Here is an 18,769-nt window from a genome sequence, read left to right as displayed (position 1 = left end):
AACACACGTTCTAATTGTACAAAACTTATTTCATTGGCTCTTAGTGTGTTTCTAATCTCTTACCCTCACTATAGAGTCTTAAACATGGCCTAGGAATGCCTAGGATGGAATGAGAATGCAAAGATGCACTTTAAAACACTTTTCAAAATTTTCAGAAAATAGGGGTCTCGCTCGAGCGTGGCTTTCTACGCTCGAGCGGACATGCAGACAAAGGATCTCCACTCGAGCGTGACTTCCTTCGCTCGAGCGGACTGTAAACTACAGTAAAAGTACTGGATGCACAAAAATCACGCTCGATGGGCGCTCGATTCACGCTCGAGCGTAAGACACAAGTCCTCGCTCGAGCGTGCATTCCTTTGCTCGAGCGGATTGTAAACATGTGAAAAGTACTGGATATACGCATTTCACACTCGAGCGTTACCTTCCACGCTCGAGCGGGATTCATGTATTCAGAGTGTACGCTCGAGCGTAAAGTCCTGCGCTCCAGCGTGGGTCCAAAATCTGGAATTTCCAAATTGAACCTCCAAGCTCAAAACCAACTTTTAAAGCATCAATTTCGATCCTCTTGGGCTAATTTTATGGAAAACTCTTGTAAACTCATAGTATGACATGTTTTGAAGATCAATTTGCTAAATCAAAGCCCAAAGGTAGTTCAATTAAACACAATTTCAGGGAAAACTTCAAGAACATAAGTTAAATGTATTATGCAAGAATCTCCTAGAAACCAAACCCTCCAAAACATGATCAAACTTGATAATTTGATGGACAACAAGATGCATGACCACAATGAGAGTGAAATTAACACATGTATGGTAGAAATCTTAGAATTCAAACCCAAAGCATGGAAATTTATGCATGCATGCATGAATGGACTCTCAAAACTACACTTTGAGCTAAATCTTGACTTCAATGACCAATTTCACCAAGAACCTAGCAAGAACAACCCCTATTCATAAATAAAAGGATGAATTCACTACCTTTAGGTCTTCAATTTTAAGTGTGGGAGCTTAAACATGCAATCCTCCTTCAATTCTCCGAAGTTCTCCAAGCTAATCTCTAGATGAATTCAATTCCTCCCTCACTCCCTCTCTCTCACGGTTTTTAGCAAGGAAAGTGGCTGAAAATGGTGTATGAATTCAGTCTAAACATTGTATGAGAAAGTGGCCCACTCAAGGGCAATTTCGTAAATAATTGGACTAATATAATTTAACGTTATTTAATCTAATTTAATCGCTCCGAACCGAATTTTAATTAAACCTACCATAAAATTCTATAAATTCTAGTTAGCACATAAATCAAGTAAATTTCTGATTCGGACGCCGATAAGGCTTTCAATTCGCAATTTAAAGTCAAAGACATGAACAGATCATTTTGTCGCAAACAGATAGAAACACGTAAATAACGCAATACACATGCATATTAATTCCAAATCTCTCCTAATCTATTGTTAGACATAATAAGTGTGAATTAATGTTAATCAGAGGTTGGGGTTATTACAGGATCCTTAGCTTCCTCAAGAAGCTTACACTTTTGTTCTCTATAAGAGAGAACCGCCTCCCTCCTCCTCTAAGTTCAAAAATTGGTGGTTTGAGATATAGATGCACATATATTTCTATATCTCTCTTTTGGTCTCATTTTTGTGCATTAAAGTGTCATTTTGTCTCACTTTTGCACACAAACACACACCCAAACACCATCCTTTTGTTGCTAAGGTGCTTCGGAGCTGGTTTTGGTGTTGTTGGTTTGGTTTGAGCTTGGAAAACCTGCTGGAGTTGTGTTTTTGAAGGTATTCATCAAGGGTGAGTTTCTGACCCTTAAATCCCTTGATTTTGCTTAAGCTTTTGGAGCTATTTGCATGCTGATTTAAGCTTAACTTTCTACTAAAAAAAGTTTTGTTTTTTCATGCTTAAATTGTTTGTTTAAGGTCATTTTTTTGTTGGGGGTGGTCTACCCTCTCTTAGGCCTTGTTTTGAGCCATCCTTTTGGATCTTGCTCTAACCTTTGCATGACCTTTCTACCACTGAAATCCAGAGGATTTTCAGTGGTGGAAAGGTAGTTTTGGGGTCTTAAATAGGAGAGGGTCATCCCCTCCCCTTGTATTTTGAATACTTGCTTCATATGCCTCATGTTTGAGCATGTTTATTAAGCTTGTGTTGGCTTGTTCTTAGCATGTATTTGGGGCTATTTCAGCATGCCCTTAGATCTGTTTTGACTTTGTTTGGTCATTCCATGCATGCCTTATACACTTGTAGTGTAAATCTTACAAACTAGCTTTGTATGCTTCATGAAGTAGCATGTCTTTCTAGCTTATGTTGACTCCATTTCAGCATATTTTTGGTGATGTTTTGCCATGTCATACCTCTGTTAAGGTTTGGTTTGGTTGGCCCTTGCATGCTTCATGCACTTGTAGTGCATTTCTATGAACTAGTCTTGTATGCACCATGCTTTAACATGTCATTCTAGCATGCTTTTGGCTTAACTTCAAGAAGATTTTGTCTATGTTTTAGCATGCTTAAACTTTGATTTATGTTGTTTTGGTCATGCATGCCATGCTTTGTATAGCTATAGTGCATTCTAGCTTGTTAGCTTTGTGTATTGAGTCCACTAGCATGCATTGCTTGGCCTATTTGAATGATTTGACATCATTTGTTATGTGATTTCAGTCCATGTAGTGTGGTCATGCACTTGCATCTTTCACTTATTCAATGCGTTGGAGGGTTTGCCCTTTATGCCTTAACATGAATCATTGCGTATGCCTTCATGCCTAAGCTTGCGAGCTATCGTTTCAATGTGTTTTTGGGGTTATTTTGCCATGATATAACTCTGATTTTTGTTGGCGAAGTCATCTCATGCTCGGTTTTTGTAGATGTAGTGCAATCCTCCTTATTTGCCCTTGCATGATCCATACCTTATGCCCTTCATGCTAGCATATTTTGGCTTTCTTCCATACATGTTTTAGTATCATTTTGACATGTTCTAGGACTGTTTTGGGATGCCTTCACCATATGCTTCATGTTTTTCATAGTTGTAATACAAATGCCTATGCTAGCTTCAAGCTTTGGGTACCATAGCATGCTTCATTTGTGTTGTGTACATGATTTGGCATCCTTTAACATGACATTTTAGTGTATATAGGATTCGTATGTTCCCACTTCTTTCATGCTTTCAATGCCTTTGAGTGTTATGCATTGTTGCCTAACTTATGGCCTAGCTTGTATGCTTGCATGCCTAAGTCCTTGAGCCTCTATCTTAGCATGTTATGGTCTTTGTTTAGACCTATTGGAGCTCTGTCCATGATTGGTTCAATCATTTGTGCCATGTATTGTATGCCCCTTGTGTAGTCCCTTTAATGGCTTCGTGCTTTAGGCCCTCTTGCATGCTTTACTTGTGTTGTTTGAATGATTTGGCATCATTTCACACTTGATTTCAGTGCATATAATGTGGTTACATTCACATGTTTATCACTCTTTGAGCACTCTTGAGAGTTGTGTTCTTAGGCCTAGTTGATGGGCCAATGCATTGAGCTTGCTTGTCTTGATCTTCATGCCTTTATTTTAACATTATGGCCAATGTTTTGGGCATGGTTGAGGTTTACCCACATTCGGTTTAAGTCCATTGAGCATTGTGTATGCCATGTTACATTGCATTGTGCATGTTATGTTGTTGTTTGCATTGTGAATGCCATGTTCTTGTTCGCATTGTGTATGCCATAATCGCATTGCATTGAGTATGCCATGTTATTCATTGCATTGAGTATGCCATGTTGCATTACAAGTTGTTGCATACTTGTCCCTCACATTGCATGTTTGCATGCTTGAGTTGCATTACATGTTTGCATGCCATGTTGCATTGAATGTTTGCATGCTTAAGTTACATTACATGTTTGCATGTTGTTGCTGTATTTGTTTGGATTAAGTGTTAATCCGAGCACGAGAAATGAGGGACGTTTCATACTTGAAGTGATGAAACGTGCCTCAATTCTCGGTCGCCGACGCTCTTGATCATATATGATAGAGTTCTAGGCCTTATGTGTTTATGTGTGCATTCATTTCATATTGAATTGTGCAATTTGGCTTCTCGGCCATCATGCATTGAAATGCGCGATTGGTGGCTCGAGGGTCGAGAACCACACTTTCTTGAGCTTATGAAATGATAAGAAGGGTGGTCATGCACACATATCTTGCAAATACATTGTCATGCCCTTTCTTGCTCTCTATTGCAGCGAACTGGAGAAATGCAGCAACAACTGGTCGGCCAGCCAGAAGAACTAGCTGGCCGACCACTTTTTCTTGTATTCAGCAAAGACAACTGGTCGGCCATGGCTGGTGACACCCCTGGGTGGTCGGCCACCCTCCCATAGGTCCCTAAGGTGAGTTGGAAGCTTTCTAGAGCTTGGTGCAAGGTTCTGAGAACAGTTGCAAACAGAGGCAAGTTGAGGCATCGCGTTGGATTTCCGAACGAGGCGACCGGGCATGCATGCACTCTTCTCCCTCTGAGGACATTGCTTTACTGCTTTACTTAGCTAATTTGCTTAGCTAGTTTATGCTTTGATTCTGTATTTAAGTAGTTAATGCGTTTAGCTTCTTAATTGTGTTGTAATAGCTTAATTAGTTAACTAGGATTAGTTAATTAGTTGGCTTGTAATAATTAGTTTAATTAGCTTAGAATAGCTAGTTAGCTTCTTTATTCGGACCCTCCGTCGAGAGGGCCAATTGTTGTAATAAGCGTGCGTGTGTGTGATGTATGTCTTTCAACCTTCATTTCTTTCTCCCTTTTACTTAACCGCTTATGATGGTTAGTTTTAGGACATGTTTCAATTAGCATACCTTATGCTTTGCATGCATGCATCCATTCATCTGTATTGCATGCACCGGACTCGACGCATCATACGAACTGCATTGTATTTTAATACATTTACTTGAATAAGTGTTCAACAGCATGTTATCAAGTTGCATTTCACATGACATCTTAGGATAGCCGAGCCTATCTGAGTTGTATTCTCGTATGTGTTGCATTAGCCATCTTAACATGAACTAGGATCATGCATGATTTCTAACTAGTTCTCTATTTTGGCTCAGAGTACACTGTGAGTGTTTACGCTTTAGCATACTGCATGTGTGTTATTGATTGCCATGAAAGCATGCTTGCCATGAGGCTAACCGCTTATTTGATATAACTTCCTAAATGCCTGTGGGTGAAGGTTGGATTGCTTGAATTGAAACAATTCATTGAAATCCGTGATTTAGCCTACTTGCGAGTAGCAAACTTCGAAACCGTTTTTCAAACAAACGAACATGCAATGTTTTGTTCCAACTTAGGCGATCTAGTCTATACTTGTAAGCTGTACGCATCACATAGTAAATTCTAGGTTAATAACCGAAATAAGAGCACATGTGTTTTCAAAAACAAAATATCATGCTTAGTATAGGCCGATCTTTGATCGAGCGAGCGGGGGTGCTCATTGCATGACCTTCCCTCTTGTACCCAAGTTCCCGAGCCGAGGCAACTTTGGTGATGACAGACACGTGGCCTTAGGCACGAGTCAGGGTTTCCTAAATTTCCCCAAAATAAAATATTTAGGTAGAGACTCTGTATCTGGCAAAACAGTCCATGTTTGGCGCTTCTTTATAAAATCAGTTTTCCAAAACGATTTGTCGGATTTGGACTCTTTGGTGAATTATCAATCTTACATTGCACTTTGTGAGATCAGATCAAGAACCGTGACATTGAGTCTGAATTGTAGTAGCTAGAGAATAAAACGAATCTCGCGCCCTCGCTGGCGCGGAGCTTCAGGAGTCCTCGGGGCGGTCTACACATATATGAATTGGAAATGAATTGATGGAAAATGGAATAAGATTGGCCTTAGTGGCATATGGATATGTAGGCCTTGTGGATACTTCCATATCGGTATTGTTTATATACGTGGTATTTATACCTTTGCTAAACCTCATATATTGCGTTAGATTATCTATACTGGGCTGTTGGCTCACCCTATACGAGAATATCATTTTCAGATGCAGGTGAGATGTTTCCTCCAAGGCAATAGCATGGATGGACTTTCGGGAAGCAATAGCTTCTTATTTATGTCTTATGTGTGTATGTTTGTTATTTGTAAAGCCAAGGGCTTAAGATGTAATGAGCGAGACTCAATTTGTGTAACCAAGCAATGACTTGGAAAGATGTAAGCATGCATGGCATTTAACTGGTTATTAAATAGTGAACTCTGATGTATGAAAGTATGTTGTTTCTCATATTTATTTCGCATATGAGATATCTTTATTGTATTATTTTGGGGGCGTTACAGGTTTGGAATATGGCCACCTAGTGTGCTCGTTTGGTAGAGCTTAAAGTCAGCTGATTTCAGCTTTTAGCTTAAATTAAGTAGTTTTTGAGTGTTTGGTCTAGCTTAAGTGATCAACTTTTAACTTAAAATAAGTTTAAAAAGTGATTATTTTGTGAGTTTTTAATCTCAAATATTACCAAATGCCCACTATATAAACAACAATGAAAACACTGTTCACTCATCTCAAAGAGTGATTGGCGATTTTCGGCGTGTGGAGGCGATTTCCGGCGTTGTGCTTTCTCTCTCTCTCTCTCTCTCTCTCTCTCTATGAAGATAAAGATCTGGGTTGCTCGATCTGCAATCTCATTCGATCTGATGAAGATCTGGGTTGTCTCTCTCGATCTGCAATCTCACGCGCTCTCTCTCTGCGCATAATTGGGTCGATAAGGTTTGGAAGCGCGATGGTAACAAGGACGACGACACGACGGGATCTGGGTTGCTCATTGATAAAGATGAAGATCTGCCGTCGTCTTTCTCTCTCTCTCTCTGTCTGTTTCTCATGAACCAGTTCCCATCTCCGGCATTGTTCAGGCGGGTGAACGGTGACGAGCGACGACACTCTCTCTCTGCCGTTCCAGATCGCGGCGGTGGCTAGGGTTGCAGACCACCGGCGGCGTACGGATGGCTCAGAAAGGAAGAGAAGGAAAAAAAAATTAAATAAATTAAACAAAAATAATAATTAAAAACAAAATAATAAAAATAATATTGAACAAAATAAATTAAACAAAATAAATTGAAATAAAAATAAAAAAAATAAATTAAACAAAATAATAATAAAAATAATTTCTTAATATTGAAATAAATTGTACAATTTATATCCATTAAATAAATTACACAATTTAATTGTAATGAAAAAGAATAATAAATTATAAAAATAACAAATGTTATATTATTAATTGTAATAAAAAAATTTAATAAAAACATAATCAGAAATGCCAAAAAAATTTAATATTATATATTTTTGTAATGAATTAATTATTAATTGATACTAATTAATAATTTTAGTATTAATTCAGACTAATTAAGCCATTAATTGATGCTAATTAATAATTTTAGTACTAATTGATATTGATTAAGCAATTAATTGATTCTAATTAATTTATAATGGAAAAAAATTATTACAATAATACTTCCATTACATTTTTATCAAGTGTATCAATTTTTATATTAGTTGATACTAATTATATTAACTTTTATTAATGAAATAATTTTTTTAAATTAAAATTGAAAAACAAAATGACAAAATTATCATTTTTATATCATATAAGGGCAAAAAGCTCAATTACACAGAAAAAACTATTTTACAGCTTGTTTACCAAACACTATTCTACTACTTAAATCTATAATCTCACAGCTACACCAAACAGGTTACCAGCTTATGCTCACAGCTGTAAGGTATAATCTGTTAAGTTATAATCTATAATCACTTTCTCACAGTTCTATCAAACGAGGCCAGTGTCCTAGTTGTGTCCCAGACTAATCAATAATTTTTAAAAAATGCAATAGGTTCTAATTTTTCTACTAAATAAATAACTAAATGTCTCACATAGTAATGTTTTGAAAAGTTGGTAAAAAATTGATTTTTTGACTTTTTTTTGTGACTTTTTATGTTAAAAAAACTAGCTTTTTGTATTTTTTGTGTAAAAAGTTAAAAAGTCAAAAAGTTAACTTTTTTAGAATGTTCCCAAAACGTCCTATAAGTGTGGGATCCATACTTATGTGACACATTTGATTATTCATTTAACTAGTGGTCACCCGTGCGATGCACAGGTTTTTAGAAAGTCAATAATTACTATAAAAAAAATTTGCTATTTGTTTATATTTCTTAACATTTTTATTTGGTTTGTGTATATAAATCTTACTTCACATCATTAAAAATATTTAATATTTCACATTATTGAAAATTTTAAAAAACTATCATACATTAGTAAATCATCACATATATAATAGTTAATTTATCTAAGAATTACTTCAGACAACCAAAAATAGAGTAATAAAGGCATATTATAATTAATCAAAATGACTAATATATTAAATTTAAGTAACACTAATTTTGCTTAATCAATAGTAGATATTACATTAATCATCACATATAATATAATAAATTAAAATAAAATTAATTTTAATTCCCACTATATTTAGTTAGTAGTTAAAATTTTTTACATGCTATTTGTTTTTTCGTTATATTGATTCAGTAAACACAAATAGGTTTGGAATGATTATAAAAAAAATTTAAAAAAATGTTTGAAAATGCATTATACTTGAATTGACAAACATAAAGAATATAAATATTTAAATTATTCAAAAAAAAATTAACATTTTAAATATGAGATATCTTCCATTTGCTCAAACTCTGAATCTAAATAAATAAATAAAAAATTTTAACAAAGAAGAAATTTGTGGTTTAGTTCTCAAAGGAAATGAGTTACTAAAAATAAATTTAATCATGAATTATTTCAATAGGATAATCAACAATAAAAAATCAACTGATGAATACATTTAAAGTATAACCCATATCCAATAAATTTTGATGTGTTCTTCATTTTCAATCTAGCATCTACACCAAAAAAAAAATTAAACACAAATAATCAATAAGTGGGAGAGTTACAAATTGATAATTGTAGTGCTTTTATAAATATAAAAAAAAGAATAAAATTTCAATTAAATGACACATTATTAACAAAAAGAAAGAAATAAGGAAAAATATAGATTGTAACCAAAAAAATTTTAAAAAAATAATAATATTCATTTATATTAACTCACTTTCTTACAAATGTAAAAACTCATGCAAGTACACATTTCAAATGTAAAGCAAATATTTAAGATTTTTAGGCACCGAAAAGGGATCAGAAATGGCTCACTGTTGATTGTTTTCCCCCCAATTTTCTATTCATGGTTTCTTTTGCAGGAACTTGTTTTTATATTAAAAAAATTATGCTTAAACAAAATATATATATGGAATTCTATCATGTTTAAAATTTGTATGGATAAATAATTGATGATTTTAAAAAATAAAATATTAAGTTCCACTTAAAGATAAACTTTAAAAAGATTAAGTTGAAACATATAGAAATTCTATAACAAACTAACAAAAGATAAATATAGATCGTTAAGAAAATTATCATCTTTTTGGGATATTTATATCCCAATTTTATTCTTTTTTTTTATTTAAATATTTTGTTATCTTTTATTTGAATTTTCATTAAATAGTTATATTTTTATTTTTGTATATTTTTTCATCTATATTTATTTGTTATTCATATATACATAATTACCTTTTTATTTTAAAAATCATTTGACTCGTAATATTTTTTTATTTAATTTTTTTTAATTGTTCATATATAAATAGTTAACTTTTTATTTTTATAATTAATTGACTCGTAATATTTTTTATTTAGTTATTTTTTTAATCTTTTATTTGACTCTTTATATTATTTTGTAGTTGAAATTTGAATAGCGGAAATGCATGAGACCCCCAGTGGGGGTGCTGGGGGTCATGCCTGATTGGTTAAAAAAAAACAGTTTTTCTTTTTTTTTTTTTTTTTTTTTGTTTTTATCCATTGCCAGCCCCCCACGTGGAGGTGGGGGTGCTGGGGGTGCATTCCTGCTGGGGTCTCCAGCAGGACTCTTTGAATAGTTATCTTTTTATTTTATTTATTTTATATTTTTATCTCTACCTCTTTGTTGTTCATATTTAAATATTTATCATTTTATTTAAATATATATAATTCTTTTGGCTTTTGAGATTTAGATAATTGACAAATGATTAAAAATTAGGAAAAGTGAGAGAGGAGACTTGAGAAGTGACACATAGGAGAGAGAATTCATAAGAATTTAGTATTAAGAGTTTGGAGAATTCTCATACTCCACTACATTTATTTATATATATAGTATAGATAGAAAATTTGATATTCTTTTACTTTTAATTTTTTGAAATTTTAACGTTACGTGGCAAAACACGGTTGGCCAAAATTCGGCGTTAGTTGGGCCCCACCACGAGCACGCGCTTGTGACGCCATCAACAACACCTGAACTGCGTGTCCGATTAGCGCGAGCATCGAGAGGTTCCGGGCCCCACATGCCGACGTGTCAACCGTTAAATGTGGCCTAACTCTCTTTTACCTCCAACGCCGAACACTAACAAACAAACACACCCCAACGAAAACCGTTAAGACATGGGGTCTCACTTTTATAATGACACAAATAACCCTCTCAAGATACCTCTAATTACTTGGGTTGTATATCACGTGAGTGAGGATATTATTGCGGTTGTTGGCCAGTCTTCCAATAGATATATGTCCTCTTATATAATAAAATTGGATGGTTTTAAAAATGTTTAAAAGATATAATTAGTTAGAACGGCGTGAATTGTCTTAATTAAAGATTGAATGATTTACATTACTTGATTTGATATTAATTTTTTATTCAAACAATTATTATTTTATTTTACACAATCTCATATTAAAAAAAGAAAGAAAAAGTGAATTGTTTCATTTAGAGCATCTCCAACGCTTCATTTTTTGTTTCATCAAATTTAAATTTGATAAAAAAACGTACAAGCTAGTGCTCAATGTTAACATCAAATCAATATCAAATTGAGGATATCTCAAATTTTTTATCAAATTGAAGATGCTGGAATCTTTTATCAAATTTCTGCAGATAGTCGTTACATTTACAGATGATGCATGAGCATCGGACGACCGATCAATTGCCCCTAGTCGATCACCTCCTTGCAAAATTTCCTATAACTGAAACAAAAACTTACATTGACCGGTTGGACATATCCCTGGTCGTTTTTCCGGTGGACCGGTGGTTTGATGAAATCTCAAATTGCTCCGTTGAAATGCACAATATTAGATGAAATTTTTACTCAAATTTGATGAAAAAAGAGAGTAAACGTAGGAGATGCTCTTATATAAAATGAATCATATGCTTCCATTTAATATAGTAATGTTGTACATGTTTACAGCTTAAATTTTAAAATAAAATTTTAAATTTTAATTATTAATTATTTTTTGTGTAAGTTGATTGGTTTTTTGACCTAACAGATTAGGCTTGATTTGATTGATTCACTAGTTTAACAATGATTTTATCAAAATATATTGGTTAGATTTAATTATTAATTAACTTCTGACTTAAATAATTATTAGCTTTTATTTTACACAATCTTACATCGAAAAAAGAAAGATTGAGTGAGTTGTTTCACTTATATAAAGTGAACTTTATACTTTCATTTAATATTGTAATGCTATTCATACTTCTATTCAATACAATTTAAATTTTAGAAATTTCAATGAATTAATTTAGGTCAAAAGTTAAAACTAAATTTAGATAAAAAAAAACCCCTAAATTTGATAAAACCTTATATTTGATAAATGTTTCAAAATATATTTGGTAAACTTATTTTGGGAAGTAGGTTAAAAACTAATTTTTTGATTTTTTTTTTTTATAAAAAAAAGAACGTGTAAAAAAGTAGAGAAATGATATGATTTAAAAAAGTCAAAAAGTGAATAAACTGGTTTTTAACCTAGTTGCCAAAAGAGGCCTTAGGGTTGGGAGTGCCTTTAGGCACTGGTCGTTTGCTAGTATATATATGCCTAAATTAATGTAGATTGTATAAAGATGTAAAATATAGCGATCCCGGGTTTACCCTTGTTGTATAGTGATCCGGACATGTGTCCGTGGATGTTGGTAGTTGCTTATTATCTTGTTTGCATCCTTTCTTACTTTGTATTTGAGTTATAGGATGTGTTGAGCGGGTTTGTTACAGGTTGGTTGAGTTTAGAAACCAAAACTAGTTGCCTAGATTTTTGGCCTGTACGCTCGAGCAGAGGTGTTGGCGCTCGAGCGTAGATTACACCCATTCAGTATTTTCCTGTGCAGCATTGTACGCTCGAGCGTGGTATTGGCCGCTCGAGCGGGGTTGTCTGAGTGCCGCTCGAGCGTAGGGTTGGGAGCTCGAGCGGAGGCTTGGTTCTGCAAAAGTGCTGGGCGAGTGCATTCTGCGCTCGAGCGGGAGGTTGGCCGCTCGAGCGGAAGTCTGTGAGTGGCCGCTCGAGCGGGGTGTTTTACGCTCGAGCGGAGACCTGGGTTAAAGTCCCGAATTTGTGACTTTTTAAATCACTTTTTCACTTTCTCTTCTCTCTCTTACTTTTCCAAAATCACCATTGTTGAGCCTCTCACTCTAGACTCTACCTTCTCTCTAGGTTTTGATCTAATAGGAGTGATTTACTCACCTTTGGCCTTTACAAAAAAGTTGTTGATCGTCGAGGGCTTCATTTTAATTTGAAAATCTCGGGTTTTGGAGCACGTTGGGTTTTGTCGTCTTCTCCTTTGGGACTCCGAATTTGAGGTAGGGATAACCTACTCCTCTCTATGGGTTTTGTCTTTAAATTTTGGTATTTTGAGATGTTGGGCTTGGTTTGGTAATTTTGTAAAAGTTTGGGGCTTTTGTGTAATTTTACAAAAGTTGGGGTTTAATTCATAATAAACCTAGATGCATGTTTGGCATAAAAAAATGGAATGATTGTCGAATCATTGATGAAAATGGGACCTAAGGGTTGAAATGGTAATTATGGAAAATGGCCTAATTACATTGTTTAATTAATTGGGATAATTAATTGGTAAGAAATGAGGAAATGAAATGTTGATTGAACATCCATTTGTGCATTTATTTTCTGTTTTAGAAATAACTGCTTTGGGCTATCGGTGGAGGATAGTCGAGATTGTTGTAGACAATGCATGATGATTAGGTAAACGGAAACTAATCAATGGAATGTGTCATGGAACTTGACGGTTGATAGAACACATTAATTGTGTGTATTGTGTGATTGTATATAGAACCAATGTGTTTATATACGTTATGTGTAGAGGAGGAGATAGGGGATGTACTCCGCGGTTTAGGGGAAGATAGGGGATGTACCTCTAAACCGGATAGGTATTGGGAGGAGTTAGGGGATGAACTCCATAGACAGAGCTCATATGCTTGTCTAGAGAAGTGAAGATAGAGCTCATATGCTTATCTTTGTGAAGTGTGGATACAGCTTGTATGCTTATCTGTGGATATTGTTGATATACATATCTGTTGTAGAATGTGGATACAGCTTGTATGCTTATCTGTGGATATTGTTGATATATATATCTGTTGAGAATGTGGATATAGCTTTTATGCTTATCTGAATGTGAGATATAGTTTTTATACATATCTGTGGAAATGATGATAGAGCTAGCATGCTTATCTGTTGAAAAAGGGAAAATGAAAAGTAATTGGGACTTGTAAGTCGTTGACATAAATATGTAATTTATGTGATTGTATCAGTGTTGACCAACTATCAATTGCTAATGTTTTAGTCATTGTCCATGGTTGGTTTAGTGTATTTCTACTGGGCTGTGGCTCACCCTATTTGGGAATATCATTTTCAGGTACAGAAAGTATGCCACCTCCAAGGACATAGCTTGGGAGGCTAGAGGCGGACATAGCGTAGTTGTTTTACTTTTGATGTATTACATGTAACTTCAAGCCAAGGGCTTAATGTGTAAACGAGTTAGAACTCTTTGTTGTAACCAAGTGTTAACTTGGAAAGCTGTACGCCTGTAGGGCATTTTGTTATGCTGTTAACATGTAATACTTATGTAATGGAACCCTAGTGAATAAAGGAATGTGGTTGGTTTAATGTTATGTTATTTTTTTGAGGGCGTTACATAAAAATTAATAAGGTAAAATATATGTTTACTAGTCTAATGAGAAGAGAGTCGTGTATTATGTGAATTAAAATTTTTAAAGTTTTATTATAATTATTTTAAATTTATGGGACTCATTATATTTTTTCCCCCTCAAATATCAGGGAAGGTCATTGTAATTTGCCCTTAAAAATTTGGAGTGTGCATCCAAGATGGGTGTGTGATATGTTACAATTCAAGCAGGTTTGATTTGGTTGAGGAGCTGCATATGCTTAACTTGAATTGTGTTGAGAATTATTCAACCTTTAATCAAAACTTGTTTTCTTAAGTTTGACTTGCGTATAATAAATTAAACTTGGATTAGACTCAAATTACCCACAATTTTGAGTTATTTAGTAATTTGTTTTGTTTTCTGGCTAAACTAATTGATTTGTTAAAGTTAGACTATATTAAATTATTTTTTTTGGATAAAAATGGTAAATAATATTAAAATGAATAGTTTATATGATGAAAGAGATGAGAATTGAGAAATTGTTGTGTAGTTGTGGTGGTCTTTTATCATTTTTGAATGAGAAAGGGAAATTGTAGGTTTTGTATTGTGTTACATGAATATATGATATGCAGTGAATATGATTTAAATGTCTAGATATTATTCTCAAATCTAATTCAAAAATTTGTTGATCAAATCCTAAAAAATTTCAAGTTAATCCTTAGTAGGATGTGTACTTAATGAAATTTATTATTGATAACTACATAATATATTTGAAATTATAATTTAATCATGTTGTGTCATAATTGAGAATTATGACTTATTGTCGTAATAAAACCCACATCACATCTTAACAAATATTATAGTAAAATGATAATGAGTCTCCCTATGGGTGTAAACAGTGTATTAAATTTATATAAAATGTGTGTAGGAATATTTTAAAAAAAATCTATTAAAATTTTAAGTATTAAGAACAAATATCTCTGTGCATAAGACTATCATTCACATAATTTAATATTATATTATATTATAATGGAGAGAGTATTCATGATCCACTTCATTTTAAGAATGTGAATCTCAATGTGACTTTTATATACATATTGAAATTTTTATTGTCACATGATGTGAAGAATGAATCCAAAAAAGGAAAGATTAAATTTTAAAGAAATACCTATTTTCATGATGTTTTAAGGTTCATCCGTGCAGGACTCAATTTGTTTGCCCAATTCTGAGAGATTAAACATGTGGAGAAATTTGAGAAGTTGATAATATAAATATCAACAGATATATTAGAATACTCTTGCATCATGAATAGTTAGAGAGAGAGAGATAAATGAATGAATGATTGAGGTCAGAGCTACATGGAATTGAATGTTGCTTCACTGTGGTGGTGTGTTGTCAGCATTCTAATATGTATTGAATCCATATAGGGATTGGTGGAATTGCTAGCCAAACATGCAAGGTGGAGACAAAATTCAAATCCTAGAAGGAATGGTTAATTAATACTGTGGAGACATAATTTTTGAATGATAACACATGACTGAGGTGTCACTGAAGTGCCAGCTGAGGTGCCACGTGTCCTGGTCATGACGCCAAGATCATCTCGGCTAGGCCGAGGTTATTTGCGAAGATACCGGAATCTGGGATAAGCGGATAAGGAACAAGAGTCCTAGAATGAGAGATGACTTCAGTTTGGGTAAAGATAGGCCTCTTAGAGAGTTTATCACAATCCTACTAGGAGTCCAAGATTAACAGTAACCCTAAGTCCATTGAAGCTAAGCTTCTATTGGGACTAGGTTAGTGTTGGCTATAAAAGAGAGGCACCCCCATGGGTCTAAGGTATGTTTTTTATGTTCTGAATAGTGAGTTAAACACTTTTGCTATCTTTGAGAGATAATTGACTTGATTGTCGGAGTGCCCCCGGGGGGACGAACCACCGCCGGAATCTCTTCTTTTTGTGACAGGTTGTTCGGGCTTAATCTATTCTGCCAGTGTTTCACCAGCTGAGTGATAGTTTGGCAGTGTGGTCAAAAATCGACACACACAATTTGGCGCCGTCTGTGGGGAAAAAAGAAGAATAGATGGCCAACGACGGACAGAAAGAGAAGGTTGGGGACGACACCCCTACTGAGAGTGGGAAACATATTGACCTTGACGTCGAAGAAGACAGCTACAACGAAGAGACTCGTGATAAGAATCACGGAGGAAAGGACGTCGGCCAAGAGGGCGGCGTACCGAAGAAATCGGACCGGAGCAGGTATCATAATGAGAACGACCTCCAGGTATGGAAAGATAAATGCCTGCGGAGGGATGACAAGATGAAAGGAATGGCGGACAAATTGGCAGACCTGCAAATAATCATCAATTTCATGATGCAGGACAACGTTATGCAGCCACCGTTCGTGCTACAAGATACGCCGATTCCAGCGGCCAAGAAAGGTGCCCAGAAAGGGGGGCAGAAAACGGTTCATGCAGTCCCTCAGCATGATAGGACTAAGGGACATTCTCACTGGCCTTCATGGGAGGTCGGGCATGGATAATCCTAGAAGACACGATCTCGGCCTAGATGATTAGGTCCGAGAAGAGAAGAGTTCAGCCTAAAGTGAGCAGATCCTAGATTCCAGAAGACAAGATCTCGACCTAGATGATTAAGTCCGAGAAGAGAAAAGCTCAGCCTAAGTTAAAGACTTTTTATATAAGGTCCACAAAGGAGTAGGTGGAAGCCATGCAGAGGGCTGGAGAATGATGCTTGAGAGTTGGAATTTTCAAGCCAAGATCGGTTTAACACTTGTTGAAATTTAAGAAAAATTTACAAGTTGAAATTAAACTGAGGTCATGTTTAACACTTGTTGAAATTTTAAATTTACAAGTTGAAGTTAAACCGATGTCATGTTTAACACTTGTTGAAATTTTAAAAATTTACAAGTTGAAGTTAAACTGAGGTCATATTTAACACTTGTTAGAATTTTAAAAATTTACAAGTTGAAATTAAACCAAGGTCATGTCTAACACTTGTTGAAATTAAACTGATGTCATGTTTAACACTTGTTGAAATTTTAAAAATTTACAAGTTTAAGTTAAATTGAGGTCATGTTTAACACTTGTTAAAATTTTAAAGGAAAATTTACAAGTTGAAGTTAAACCGAAGTCATATTTAACATTTGTTGAAATTTTAAGAAAAATTTACAAGCTGAAGTTAAACCGGGGTCATGATTAAAGGAAAAAATGATATAGGTTCCATCACCTCAGGATGCCGAGGTAATAGAACCTAGGGGGTAGTTGTGGGGACATAATTTTTGAATGACAACACGTGGCCGAGGTGTCACTGAAGTGCCAGCCGAGGTGCCACGTGTCCTGGTCATGACGCCGAGATCATCTCGGCTAGGCCAAGGTTATCTGCGAAGATATCGGAATCTGGGATAAGCGGATAAAAGACAAGAGTCCTAGAATGAGAGAGGACTTCAGTTTGGGTAAAGATAGGACTCTTAGAGAGTTTATCCCAATCCTATTTGGAGTTCAAGATTAGCAGTAATCCTAAGTCCATTGAAGCTAGGCTTCTATTGGACTAGGTTAGTGTTGGCTATAAAAGAGAGGCACCCCCATGGGTGTAAGGTATGTTTTTTATGTTCTGAATAGTGAGTTAAGCACTTTTGCTATATTTAAGAGATAATTGACTTGATCTTCGGAGTGCCCCCGGTTAGACGAACCACTGCCGGAATCTCTTCTTTTTGTGACAGGTCGTTCGGGCTTAATCTATTCTGCTGTGTTTTTCCAGCTGAGTGCTAGTTTGGCAGTGTGGTCAGAAATCGACACACACAAATACCATCCATTGCAATGATATCATTGGTGCTGTTAAAATAAATAAAACAAAATAAAAACTATATGATATCACGGGATAAACTTTCTCTTGAAATTATGAACTACTCATATGGAAACTTTTTCATGAAATTACTTTTGCACAATTTTTTCATTAATATATAAACCAAGTAATGATTTTTTTTTTTTTTTTTTTTTTTTTTTTTTTTTTTTTTTTTTAAATAATGCAATGGAAGCTACAACTTCCACAACCAAAAAGATGTGAAAATTGACCTTCTGGTTGACATTAAGAACATGACATGTTATTTTCCTATGACAAATGTTGTGAGATATTGTTTAGTAGAGTGAAAATGATTTTAAAATATGAAAAAATTGTTTTTAAAAAAATTAAAATTGGTGATTTATTTTTTATTTTATTTTTTTCAATTTGATAATAGAAAATGCCTCATGCTTTATTTTTTATTTTATTTTAATGGCATATGCACTTGTTAGAGCAAGACCCTTTATGAGAGCGTATTTGAGATTCATGACTTTGGGGTGTTTTCGAAAAATGATTAAAAATTGACTTTTGACTTTTAATCAAGCTTTTGGTTTTTTTAGAAAAGTGATTTAAAAAGTTAGTAAAAAGTTGCTTTTAGCTTTTTTGATTAATATTTGTTTATGATGTCATATTACAATAAAATGACTAAATTATTCCCACCCAATGTAAAAAATTTATATTTCCATCCATGTAAATATAAAAAAAATATAAAAGATATAATTATAATTTTATATGTGACTTTTTTGACTTGCCAAAATGACTCCTTGCTAAAAAAAGTCAGCCTAACCTTTTTAGCAAACAAGCAACAAAGGTAGCTTTTTACTAAAAGTTGTCAAAAGAGCACTTTGTGCGTGATATGTAAGGCTTGGTCCTCTTTTGGGATGATGTTTTTTTTAGTAGT

The sequence above is a fragment of the Camellia sinensis genome, chromosome 15 (assembly GCF_055761805.1).
Source record: "Camellia sinensis isolate YWXY chromosome 15, ASM5576180v1, whole genome shotgun sequence".
NCBI lineage: Eukaryota > Viridiplantae > Streptophyta > Magnoliopsida > Ericales > Theaceae > Camellia > Camellia sinensis.
This window is presented reverse-complemented; position numbering follows the sequence as displayed.